Raw genomic sequence first — 14,237 nt, 5'->3', positions numbered from 1 at the left:
TAGATCTAGATTCTAATCTATTGTTAACTGTTTAGTGTTAGACAAAATGTCAGTAGGCCTAATCTAACGTAATAGATCTAGGTCTAGCACTAACATTGGACAGAGATCTGTAGTCTAGCTTAAGTGTAACGTCAGATTTCGACTAGGATCTAAGACGAAGAGACTTGACTTTATTGTCTAGTCCAGGGTCATGTGTCAGGGCCAGGCCGGGCACTCCAAAGTTCAATTAGGGTACATAGGTGTCTACCTTATTTTTACACAGAATGCCATTCAATCTACAAGACCTAGTCTAGGTCTAGCGATAGGTCCTAGATCTTATAGATCTAGACTAACCAGAAAGTAGAAGAACTTTATAACCTGGTGGTGGTAACAATTCTCCTCCTATGGTCATGTGACATGTGCAGTTACTGCTTTTTTCCATGGGGAAAACAGCAGACTCCTGGCCGTCTGCAGTTACTGCTTTTTTCCGTGGGGAAACTACCCAGAATCAAGGGTGAGCCACCGCAGTAACTGCATTTTCCTAAATAACATTTAAAAAATAGCGGAAACATCATTTTTTCCTAGGTATTGTTAGACAACTAGGTATGGTGCATAATCATACCACAAAATTATTTTTGAATGTTTCTGTGTTTTTAAAGAATCTGCAAAAAACACAAAATCGCATTTATCTCAGCTCAGCAGTTATGCAGTTACTGCTTTCTTCCGTGGGGGGGGGGGGGGGCAGATCTGAATCAACGCATTTCTGGGAGAACATTGTTTTGTTAAGTTGTCATGGGGTGATGATACGTGGTTGGAGAACTTCAGGTTTGCTACCAGTAGTAGTTTTCACGTACAGTGTACTAGTTTCATCAGGGACGGGGAGGTGAGAGACCACGAGCCGACCGAGGATCGGCCGTTAAGACCTGTGGCTGTACACAGCTGTCTATACCGTGTACTAGTACAGTACTCTGGCCAGTGACCGACGTGCTCTTTACACGTTCCAAAGAGGGATCGGGAGCGCGCGTAAACTCCCGGTGCAATCCGATACCGAGAGTCACGTGATGAAAAATCGCGATATTTCTGCAGCTTGGGTTTACACTCGCTAACTTCGCCTCAAACTTTGCGATGTTTCAAAAAATCGCACTCCGGCTGGAGATTTTTCTGGCGATGTTTCGAGGGCGTTTGGGTGTAGTTGCTTAGCAACTTACACCCAAATGTCGCGATTTTAGAAAAATCGCGATTTTTCCAAGCAAGTGTAAATGGGCCTATTTTAATGCGTGCGTTCCGTTTTCTTCGCGCAGCTAAAAAGGGAACCTTGCGATCGGCACCCCCTCCCCTCCATAGGTATACACGTGAATTTCACAGCATAATGGCCATAGGTAATACACGTGAATTTCACAGGCCATAGGTAATACACGTGAATTTCACAGTCATGCGTCGTCTGAGCGGATGTGTAATTTTTATCTTTTTTTTTAGTTTGATTTTCGTTTCTTCGTTTTTATTGTATTTATAGCTAATGACACTTAATCCCGCGCGTACCTTTTCGTTCTATACGCAAACACTGAAACAGCCATGATACGCAGGGTGCCGATGGGAAGGTGCCCTGCCGATAGGTGGTGCCCCAACCATACCTCAGAGAAACTTCAGGTAGGTCTATAGGCCTAACGTTAGTACTGTTTATACAACACCTCAGAATGATGTCGAATTGTGATTGGCCAAGAACATGTCACATGACATTCAATAGAAAATACCTATCAAACTCATTGAGAGTGACAGCCATACACTAGGCCCCTGGCATGGGCCTATTGCACGGCTCGAAGGTACTATAGCACGGCTTCGCGGGGGGCTACTAATGCATGGCCGGCCGCTCACAGAGTTCTGTTGCTCACACCCATAGCAAAGCGCCAACAAACTACATTGTACGTGCTGGCCGGCTGCGCTGCGCTGCCGGCAAGTCTCACAGACCAGGCGCGGCGAAGTACTGCAACGTTAACGTGTACGCGCAGCTACTTTACCTAGCTAGTTGCATGTATCGCGGCCCTTATACCTACTGCTGTGTTTTTACTTTTTACTCTGATCTGCTACGTGGACCACAGTGATCCCAAAATCAAGACTTCATTTCAAGTCGAGAAACCGTAATTTGATTATTTTTCTGTGTTTTTATACAAAATCATTTTCGGAAATAGACAAAGTCCAGGGCCCTGTTTTATCAAGATAAAGTTAGTGTTGATTCTGAAATCAACGCTAACTTTATCCAACTTGAAGTCCGCTATTACTTTAAATCAAGTGCAAGTTTCCGTTTTACGAAGAGACTTAACAGTCGATTATAGTTATAGGTGATCACCATGACTTAATTATTGATTTAGTCAAAACAAAAAACACGGGACGAGGCTGGATTCCGGTACTGTCTGCTTAAAAACAATACAATACTTTAAGCAAAACAAACAACAAAAACATGATTGTTTGCCATGGCCACGGAATTACGGAAGCTATACTGTAGTCTGCTAGTGCGACGCTGTAGTATTATAGCGCTACAGCCGCTGAATTAGAAGTAAAAAGTTTGCAACAGAACTGCAAAATACGCCGTTTTGCGTTGTACTGAAGAAAGTAGGTCGACAGATCTAGCACACCTCGAGCTCAACGAAAATCTGCGTACGTCTGTACCGTAAAGATTCCGCACACTTCGTAGGATTAAACACTAAGTATATTCATTGACATGGATCTAAACGTACAGTAACTGACTGTCCAAGGTGTGAAGGTCGTGGTAGGCCTATCTATGCATTGTTTCAAGTCTATTCACGCTAATAGTAATAGGCTGAAGGAAGTCCTGTGTGTTTACGTGTAGGATTATGGAAACTTGTGAGAGTGTGGTGACTACACCTCAGCAGCTTTTTTTTACCTCTACGGCGCAGATCGGCCTTGTAAAGAATAGATCGCGAGTCTATACCTGTAAATCAACATGTCGAAATTCTAGACTTAAGAGGAGACGCTCTAATCTGCAGTAGACCTACGTGTTACGGTAAGTACAAACGACTCGCTGAACGTTACTTAGGCCTAACGTTAAAGCCTATACTATATTACTAGTAGTTAGCCTAGATCTCAAGTTACTGTCGTACTCGGTGCTGTAGAACTAAACTCTTTATTTTCTGTATAGGCCTACTAAACTCTTAATTAGTATCTATTGACGAACCAGCTCTACGTAGGCCTACTCACGTCAGAAATCACTGGTTTCCTCGCATATGGGTTCTTTGGCAAGATATGCATTGCACACTGACGCGGTTTCAGTTACAGTACTCGGTTTAGTACTTGCCCTTGCTGGCGATGGCTTGATTGGCGGGCGGGCCGAGGCGCCAGGCGCGCAGGCTGGGATTGAGACTGCTGTCTAGGGTGTTTGCGTGCAGCAGTCGCGTAAGCAAGGCGTGCCGATCGTGAATTTGATGCAAGGAAAAGACCATAATTAGGCCTACATGTACGCAACTAAATGTTAGAGAAAGTGAGCAGTTAACAGACAAACATTTGTGACAAGACTCCAGCTAGACTAGGAAAGTGTGACAGTCATTTATCTGTAAATTGCCTTACAATTAAGTCTACCTAGACTGTTTCTACTTAAAGTTAATATTTATCAACTATTAAGTTAATCATGGATTTGGAGCGGTTGAGAAAACTTAATATTGATTTTGGAGGAAGTTAAAGTGGATTTCAACTTTGGGTCTCTTGATAAAACGGACTAAGAGTTGATTTGGAAGTTCATCGTAGATTAAGTGAACTTAGAGTTGATTTGAGAGGTTAATCATAGATTATCTTGACTTAACGTTAAATTTATCTTTTGATAAAACGGGGCCCAGACCTACTACTAGATCTACCGACATCTCAGATCGGCCCAACAGTCAGGCCTAACTCGATCTAACGTTAGCGTAGAATGGGTATAGACCCTGCGGAGTTTGTGATTCCTGTGACTGTGTGGTCGAATCATGACGAGTGTTTGAAAGCAGTACACAGGGTGGTTTACAATTCTCTGCCTAATTGTTACATTTATTTTTGGGCCTTTCTGAGTTGGCGATCACTAATTTAGTACTGTTATTGTGAACAAGGTGTTGTATAAAACGAATAATTTATGATTTTGTTCGTGCATTGGGGCACGTAATACCGCACTCGGCGCGAGATTCGCCACTGGTCTATTCAACGCGGCGCTACGCGCCTTGTTGAATAGACCAGTGGCTTATCTCGTGCCTCGTGCGATATTCGTGCCCTATGCACTCATAACTCATAAATTATTCGTATAATGTAGTAGGCTTAGGGTAGGGCCTAATTTAGGGTAGGCCTAGGGCCTAATCCTGCCGCCCGCACTCACAGTAGTACAGCTTGCGCTAGCGCTATGCTCGCGGGGCGCTCCGGCAAAAATCACGTACAGCGTTACCACTCCAGGCTCACGCGACTATAGACTATGGCTTGTTTTCACTCCACCGCTATCCATGACCCCGTGACACGCAAAATACCCGGATGTCCGACCATGAGAATATCCATCAGTACGCATTATAAAATGGGGTCAAGAATGTAGCCAATACGAAGCGCTGAAATGAGACACACCTCCTTCCTTTACTTCAGTACAATTGCACTGCCTGTAATCCTATGGTAGATTGCCGATCGTCTGTGCGCGCGGCCATAGCGGCGGCTCCTTTGATGAATTGCATGCATACGCGCTGTCAATCCTGTAAACAACTTCTAGTTCGGGCTGCCGGCCGGAGCGGCGTGTTTTTTTTTAGACGGCACAGATTGGGGAAACTAAAAATCTATCGGGAACCCTATCCCTAAACCTAACCCTAATCCTAATCCTAACCCTAACCATCAAACCCTTACCCTAACCCTAACCCTAACCCTAACCCTAACCGCAACCCTAACCCTAACCCTAACCCTAACCAAAAACCCTAACCCAACGTTTTTCCCATAGGTTTAACACGCGCCATGCCCCAATCTGTGCCGTCTTAAAAAAAAAATAAACGCCGGCCGGCCTGTCTTCCCTTGTGCATAACATGTGTGGCGTACGTACGTATACTCTACTATACGTAAACTTTTAGGCCATGGGGTGAGCTGGTTTTTTCGCTTGTTTCGTTCCGACAACTGCGGCACTAAAATTTCTCCACAGCTACGTGTTAACAAATAACCAAAAAGGCAACAGGAAAAAGTTCGACACAAACCCTCCTGTAGTATTTTGGTAATTTAGGGGGAAACAGTGAACTTTTTTGTCACTGAGGAGCTGAATATGTACACTTTGCCGTGTACGATATTCATTCGCGAACGATCATGTGATGTATGTTATCCAATCCGAATCGAGAATTATTGTTTACGAGTCAAAATGGCCGCCCCCTGTGAGCCTGTCGACGCGTCTACGTCGTCTGCTCAGCCGAAACTTTTAAGATGCGTTATTATGCATGTAACATCGATGAAGTTTGAAAATTTCACGGCTGTGACAAACCCAAGATAGACGAAACCTATTTTGTGTGCCAAAGAGTGGATCAAATTGAGTGGGGGAGACCGTGAAATCGCAGACCAGAACGAAGTGATTCAGCTGCTCAGGGGGACTGACTGCAACCTACGTAGTAGGATAATTTACAGGTTAGTTTACGTGCGTACAGTCGTAGCAGTCGACACTGCAGTGCAGTCTCTCTCATGTTATGCGTAGTAATGACCATGATGACTACAAGTACAACGTTAGCTATGTTATGAACGCTGCTTGTGTGTGTTATAATGGGCGCTAATGCAGTAGCTTAGCCGTTAGCGTGTCTGTTACATTTTATATAAATTATCTTGAATTTTACCTTGGCATGGCATAGCGCCGTTATAATGTAGCCTAGATGTAATTTTGCATGTTGTTCTATGTACAGCCCAGGTTAGGTTGATGTAGCTGATCGGTGATATTGTTTTGTAAAAGTCTTGACACACAGGACTGGATTGAAAAAGGTGTAAACTGCATGTAAATTTGTATTTTCATAATCATGGTCATGGAGTATTGATATTAAAAATCCATCCTGTTTCTCTCACCCCTGAAATTGGCGAATCCCCCCTCAAAACACACATTTAGGATCTCATTAAATTAACTTATTAATATTTGATATAAATAGATCTAAAAAACCAACAATGACAATAACATAATTTCCACAATTAAACTCCCTAAAACATATGATTACCATTATGTTGTGCCAAACTATAAAACAGTGGGTGGTGGTGATAGTGAAAGGCCAAGGATTACTAGTATTAATGATGATAAGGCAGTTGTATTCATAATTATGATAATTGATATTGCATGTGATCAGGTGCTGAAAGCTGTAGATGTAATTTAAAATCAGTAATTGCACTGCAAGTACAAGTTGAAGTAGTTGATGATGACAATGATCATGAGGTGATAATGATTTATCTGGCATAGTACTAGGGCCTATGGGTAATTACGAGATTCAAATATTAGCAGTCAATAGTCTACCGTACATTTAATGATATATTGAGTGTAATGTTCAACCCCTCCCTCTAGCGTTTAGCCTTTTTTCCCCCGTAACAAAATCCAACGGCTAATCATTGCTGTTCATTTCTCCATTGTATTAAATAGGATTCCATGAAACGTGCTACAAGAGGTTTATGGATAGCAAACGCCTGAATCTCGCTAGGAAACGAAAGCTTAAGGAGGAGCCTGGTCCGTCAGCAGGAGCATCTGTTTCCTCCCCTAAGACGCTCACATCAAGATCAAGATTTTTTTCTGGAAGCTCTTCAGGTTCTGCTGTATTGCCTGTAAAATGCATCATTTGCAACAGAGTCAACCTGCTCATTACTTGCCAGGGGAAATAGGTTAATATGATTGATATTGAAGCATGAAAACATTGTCATGTTACTATAAATTACGTTGTCCTTGATAAAATGGAGCAATATATATACACCACTGAAACATTCACACACATACACAAAGAACTTCAGTGCAAAGTTCAGAAACAACAGAATGTACTGTATATGCACCAATGCTTTGGTCAATGTGATTGATATTCAAGAATTGACATCTTACCAAAGTTGTGCATGATAAAATGTCTTTGTAATACAGATTGCTTCCTGTATTTTGAATGCCAATGTTTATGCAACATGTTTTGACTCCTTGCCTCAGTATGAGATTGTTCGCCCTTTAGCAAACATTTCTGCCGACTATTATGATTTGATTAGGGTTAAATTATTCTAAGAACAAAGATGATTTCCTAAGTGTGTTTTTTTTTTCCATAAAACTGAATGACTACGATTAAAATTTGTTTCTCCCACTCTGGGGAAAAGAATATGTAACTATTATTAATACTGAAACAGAATGTTCATGTAGAAAGGTCAGTACAATGTAGGTGTGAGTACAAAATCAGTTTGCTAAAACTAATACACACCAGCCAAATGAAAATTGTGCATAAGTTGAGTCAGGTTTGCACAGATCCTCTGATATTGGAAGTTAATTGCAATATTATCATAATTTTTAATGCCAAACCTGTTTTATTCTCTCTAAGATTTTCAGGTACACATTGCCTCCAATACAGAATCCAAGAGTTTTCACTCATGAAAGGGTAAACTGTAATTTTGCCTTTATTTCATATATTGGCATTTTTCAAAACTTTTACACCCTTTCAAGGATATTTGGACCATGGAATGTTCCAGGAAATTTATTACAACTAGAAAATTTGACTGATTATCATTTTGAGCTATCTTACATGAAAGGAGGTAGTGTCCCACCATGTTATAACCAAATGATAGCAATGAAAACTTCTGGAAATTTTATGGAGATTAAATTTTCTAGTGCTAAAGTAATGTATAATATTTCATGAAAAACGTGATTGCTATGTGATCTAAGTATGTTAAAGCTTCTTAAGAAGAAGAAGAAGAAGAAAAGAAAAAACATGTCTACTGATAAACAATATGATCTGTTTAATAGTAATGTCTCATGTGTGTAAATGAGTTTCTATGTGTGCGTGTGAGTGTATATAATATGTCAGCGTTTTTATGCACCTGTGTATGTGTAATGCACTGATCAATACATGTATTATATCATTGTGTGTGTTCATGTTTATGATAATCTTTTTTATGATGCTGATGTGATAAATGGCCAAGGCATGTAGAATACTATTTTAATACACTTGGGTATATTGAATCTTCATAACTATGTGTGTGCCTATGTGTGTGTGCATGTGAGGGTGTGTGTGTGTGTGTGTACAATAAGATTCTCCCACATGCACGCAGACACACACACAAACAAACGCACTGCATTTTTTTTTTGCCTTGAATGATTAGTCATTTGATTAATAACATGTCTTTGAACAGAATATAAGGCATTTGCCTTGACCTCTGACGGTCAGTCAGTGCTCTCTCTCATATGGTCTCGTACCACTTTGCTCTTGTCCTCCTTTGCATAGCCAGCATCAGGAAAAGCTGAAACCTGAGATATAATGCAACTATTAAACCAAAACTTCACTTTTTTTTTTAAATGGCTAATAAGCAGTGCTTTACAAATGTGTATATGTATTTCAGCTTAGAAACACTATGGGAACTATACTGCGGCTAACAGCCACATACGCATAACTGCGGCCAGCAGCCCCATACGCATAGCGTCATGGGGCTGTGAACTGTAGCATACAGGATCATGACGGATGTTTTATCGCGGACAAATATCAACTTAAAATCGGGTAAAATTTTCAATTTGAAGACTTATTAATAAATTTGAAGTATTGATAACAGAGTTCGTGCAAAGTTTGCTTCTGCAAATAGTTCCTTTCTGTTCAAATTGATGACTAAATATGACTCGGTCGAGAGGAAACTGGGAGAGCTACACTGAATTGACGGCCAGCGCATGCACACACAGACATCTAATATCCAGTCAATGGATTCGAAATTTGTGCGCAGTGATGTGTGCGCCTGCGCTGACCGTGAATTCAGCGTAGCTCTCCCAGATTCCTCTCGACCTAGTCATATTAAGTCATCAATTCGAACAGAAAATGACTATTTGTAGAACCAAACCTTGCACGAACCCTGTTGTCAATACTTCAACCTTACTTGTAAGTCTTCAAATTGAAGAATTTTTGTTCGATTTAAGGTGGACATTTTTCCGCGATACTACCCTGTCATGATCCTAAATGCTACAATCCTCAGCCCCATTACGATATGTGTATTGGGCTGCTGGTCGCAGTTTATAAAATATGTATTTTCGCAAAAACTACAGGATATTTCGAGGAGAACTTTTTACAGTATATTTAGGATGTACAAAACATCCCATTTCCGCATTCAGAAAGTAGTGCCAGTGTTGCTGGAACGAAACCCATTTTCTAAGCCTCTTTTTCAGCTTCACCCCATGGCCTACTTGTACAGTACAGTAGACCAAGCGTTATGGGACCGGACGCGTACATGGAGTCACTTTGAAGAGCAAATCCAACGATTTAGCAGGTTAATTCTCACGCCGTTTTCAGAGTATGTTGTCTAGTAGGCCTATATGAGGAGTCTATATCAAGTCTTTAAGGTAAAGGGTGCATATTCTGTGTAAAATAAGTAAGTTTTCATGCGGGAACTTAAGTGTCCGGAAACCCAACCCCCATTATACTTATGCTGTATGTGCGGGACTTCCGCGAGTGCGACGTGCGTAAATGTCTTAGTACGGTCTGCTATGTCGAAATATTGGATCCCGTGAGATTTTTGTGCCAAAATTGATTTTTTTAGCTAACTTGGTCAATTTGGGGGTGCTGAATCCAAAAAACGTTGGTTCCATTTTTTTCGACCACGTCTTCAGCCGCCATTTTGAATGTCAAAATGGCCGCCATAGCAAACTGTATTTTGACCCAGATCTCATAATGTGCGCATCATGGAAGGTTCAAATTTGATGCAAAAAGCATGTTTATAATGTCACACATTGTGATACACCATTTCCTGATATTGTAGATTGTTTTGATACAATTTGAGGGCTGCCATCTTGAAATTCAAAATGGCCGCCATAGCTAAATGCACTTTTACCCGTATCTCAGGTTGTAAGCATTATGGAAAGTATAAATTTGGGCCAAAAAGCATGCTTCTGATGTCAGATATGCTAATATATACATATTTGTTTTAAATGATGGATAATTTTGGTTGGCGGCCATCTTGAAATTCAAAATGGCCACCATAGCAAATGTAATTGGGCCTATATCTCATATTGTATGCATTGTGTAAGGTTCTAACTTTGGCAGAGAGCATGCGTTTGCTATCATACTTTCTGAAACATCTTTATCTGAAATGATGGTCCATTTTGATATCATAGGTGGCCATCTTGAAATTCAAAATGGCCGCCATACCAGAATGTATATTTCGACCCGTATTTCATGCTGTAAACAATACAGAAAGTTCACATTTCGGGCATAAACCGGGCTCATGATGTTGAACATTCAGATGTACTTTGATCCCCTCCCTAAAATTGCAGATCATTTTTGAGGCTGCCATTTTATCATTCAAAATGGCTGCTTTTCAGCTAATATCTGTGGTCGACAAGCAACTTTTAGGCATATCAATGTTTATGGTGGTGTACATTGTACATTATTTTACAAACACAGACACACACACATAATCATACACATTCTGTAATAATGGATTATTCGCATTGGCTGCCACTCATGAAATTCAAGATGATTTCGACCCATATTTGGTACTGTAAGATCTTTACCCTGCAAACTCAAGCATGCTGGAGCACTTTCATGTAGGACCTATGTGTAAGTCAATCACTTCAATAAATAGTGTTCTCATTGCATAGGAGGGACTGCTTCCTGTAGGTACACTGCCATGTTGAAATGCAAAATGGCTGCCATGGGAAACATTCCTTTAAGAGCATTGCATTTGGGTAAAACTTGTGAATGGGAAATCATGTGATTCTGGTGTCAAAGCAAATGACTTTCAAAAGTGCCTCAATAACTGTGTCTGGGTGACTAAATGCCCCCATTTGGTTGTAGAACTTAAATACACAATATTAGCCGTGTACTAGAAAATTTATTGGAAATTTACTTTAGTTAAAGTTAAATTTACTTTAGTTAATCGACACAATTAGTCTATTATGTAATAATGATTATGTAACCGACCATGACCTGTATCAACTGTCCACCTGTACCTCGTTGAAGAAATATTTTGTCATGTCTTTCTAATCAGTGATACAGGTGATTTTATTTTGTATAAACCTTTAGTGAAAGCAGACAAACCTCTCCCTTCCCCTTCTCCTTTCAACTATCCTATCTCTATGCAAGTCATCCCTCCCTCCTATTCTCCTTCCGATGTACATTATAATACTTTGTTATGCTACGGGGGCTGCACGCAAATCAAGCTACGCTTATGCTGTAGCCCCTCTGTATTATTCATTGTAGTATGTTTTGTTGTACTTTTGCTGTACATTGTACACAGGCAATGAACAAGAAAATGCTTATATATATTATCATATTTATGTTTGTACATGAATGTGTATATGTACAATGATGATACAGAAACCAATAAATCAAATCAAATCAAATCAAATCAAATGTCTTCTAGGCTCATTCCCTGCATGTGTTCTTAAAGTCACAGCACTTGTATATAGGGCTGTACACAGGGGAGAATTGGTTCTAAATTCTTCCAGAAACAATGACTTTTGCATTTCTTGTCATTATTATGAACATGATAATGAATTATGTGGCTACCGTTGGTGTAGGAAGCTCAAAGCATTTAATTGCACAGTTTATGTATATCCGCTGGAAATAACTACAATGTACCATATTAAATTCCCCTGTATAGTAGAGGCACAAATTAGGTTTTGAAGGTTTACAGGGTTTGTTCTCTAGATGTGTTGTATCAAGACTCTACGAAAGCAAAGCGGGATATTGTTCAGGTTGAAGTCATCCACGCCCAACTTCTGGAAGGCATGGACTGTGTCATTGGATATTTTGCATGATTCAAGGCTTAGAGAATTCTTGATCCATCTGCTCTTTGAGACATCCTCAAATTTTCAACTTCATCCTGTGCCATGAAAGGCATGACCAAGCAGACCTTTGTTTTTCGCAACAATTTGCAGAACGTAATCTCTCAACATTGTCAATTGTACTTAATCATCTCCCCTTTTCCAGTGATGGAGCAGACAACATGCGATGCAGTAAAGCAACGATCCATTAGGAGAATGAAAATGTCAGTGTCTATACGTAATAATCATCTATATCTCTGAAATTCCCTGTTGCTCTTGAAGTAGCATTTAATACATGCAACGGAATGAGGATATCTGCTTCCTCATTGCGACGGGTGACAGCTCCCATGGCATCTTTGATAAACCTTTTGTTTCTTTTTTCCCCCGTTCTGTGTCAGATGGAATTGACTGATCAGTATTTCAACTTTCAGGCTGATTATTTGGCTCAGTTTTGTGGGTTTCTAAGGCATGGGTATGAAAAAATGAACCTTTGTTAGTCAGAATGAGGAGAAGGCCATAAATTGTGAGATGAAGAGTGATTGTGGAATTACTTGATAGAACAGTGGAACTTATAACTTCCGATAATTGTATCCTCCAGTAATGACTGGATAATGACAGGTCTATCAGACTGTTAGTGTACCGGTAGAAGTGTTTTAAGTGTTAGAAGTGTTATAGTGTTCTTAAGCTTAGTGACTTTTGATCCAATCTTACATTGTGTATTTCAATTGCAAGAGCTGAATGACTGGCCTTTCTCATATTATCCCAGACAGATTTTTTTTTTAATTCTTTCAGATACAAATTCTTAGTAAAGAACATGAAAACATCCATTTTCATCTTTTTCTAGAATATCCTCCTTGAATGTTTCCGATACCTGATTGCCAAACACCACGTTCATCAGTTTCAGTGCAGTGATAATTTTTGAGATTACCCTCGTGTGATGGAGTTCTAAATTGTTGAGGAATTCTTATGCATCCAAAGTGCCACAGAACTGAGCTATTATTGCTCCTTGGTAGTTTTAGAGTCATTGGCGGTACAGCATTAAGCATCTTGGAAGACTTGATAATTGAGGATGACCCACACAAGGGCAATCAGGAAAAACCTACTCATTGGCATTCCTTATTCAGTCTGTGTTATTCCAGAAATACATCCAGCAATTATGAGCTCCCTGATGAGTTGTTTTATTTTGTGGTCAACAAACAAGCTTGTGAATGGGATGCCTGGTAGGGTGACCATGGCATTTCTTGACATTGCGAGACTTTTCCGTGTTTGTCTTCATTCTCTCAAGGCAGCATCAAGTTTTTGAAGATCACCTTTAATTGTATCAATGCTTACTTTTGTACAAATATTCAATAACTGGGATTGAATGTAACTATTGACGAGGTTCCAAAAAAACAAATAATGTTTTGCCTGAGAGGTAAAAACAAATCACGTGTAAGCGAATCACATACCCGCTTGGCGCTATTATGGGACGTGGGATGTAACGCTTACATGCTTGCCCACACTTATGGGAAATGGTATGGGACCCCTCCCCTCCCCCCCCCCCCCACACACACAGTTTTTGCCCCTCAGGATGGCTTGATGACATCATTAGAACCTCGTCCTTACAGTCTGAATTTAGGGCGGCCATTTTTAATTAAGAGATGGCTGTCGTTCTGCGTGACCTGAACGTGAATTCGATCTAACTAAGACAATTTTGGCAGATTTATCTATAGGGCGCTTACCACAGTATCATATGTTTTTCTATGGCCACCATCTTGAATTTCAAGATGGTGGCCTATCTAATGATCGACAATAGGAAACTGCTGTATTGGAACGTTGGACACCACTAGCATGTCTTATTACTGAGAATTTGATGCTCCTACAATAATTGCAACATGAGATATGGGTAAAAACGCTATGGCGGCCATTTTGAATTTCAAGATGGCAGCCCAGAAATTGTATCAAAACAAGCCACAATAACAGAAAATGATATATCAGAGTGGCTGACATCACAACCATGCATTTTGCACCAAATTTGAAGCTTCTACATTGCTCACTGCATGAGATATGGTTCAAAATACTGTTTGCTATGGCGGCCATTTTGAAATTCAAGATGGCAGCCTACAAATTGTATCAAAACAATTCACAATATCAGAAAAAGATATACCAGAGTGTCTGACATCACAACCATGCACTTTGCACCAAATTTGAAGCTTCTATAATACTCACTTAATGAGATATTGATAAAATCACAGTTTACTATGGCGGCCATTTTGAAATTCAAAATGGCGGCTGAAGACGTGGTCAGAAAAAATGGAACCAAACTTTTTTGGATTCA

Source organism: Diadema setosum, chromosome 3, assembly GCF_964275005.1.
Source record: "Diadema setosum chromosome 3, eeDiaSeto1, whole genome shotgun sequence".
Lineage (NCBI taxonomy): Eukaryota > Metazoa > Echinodermata > Echinoidea > Diadematoida > Diadematidae > Diadema > Diadema setosum.
This window is presented reverse-complemented; position numbering follows the sequence as displayed.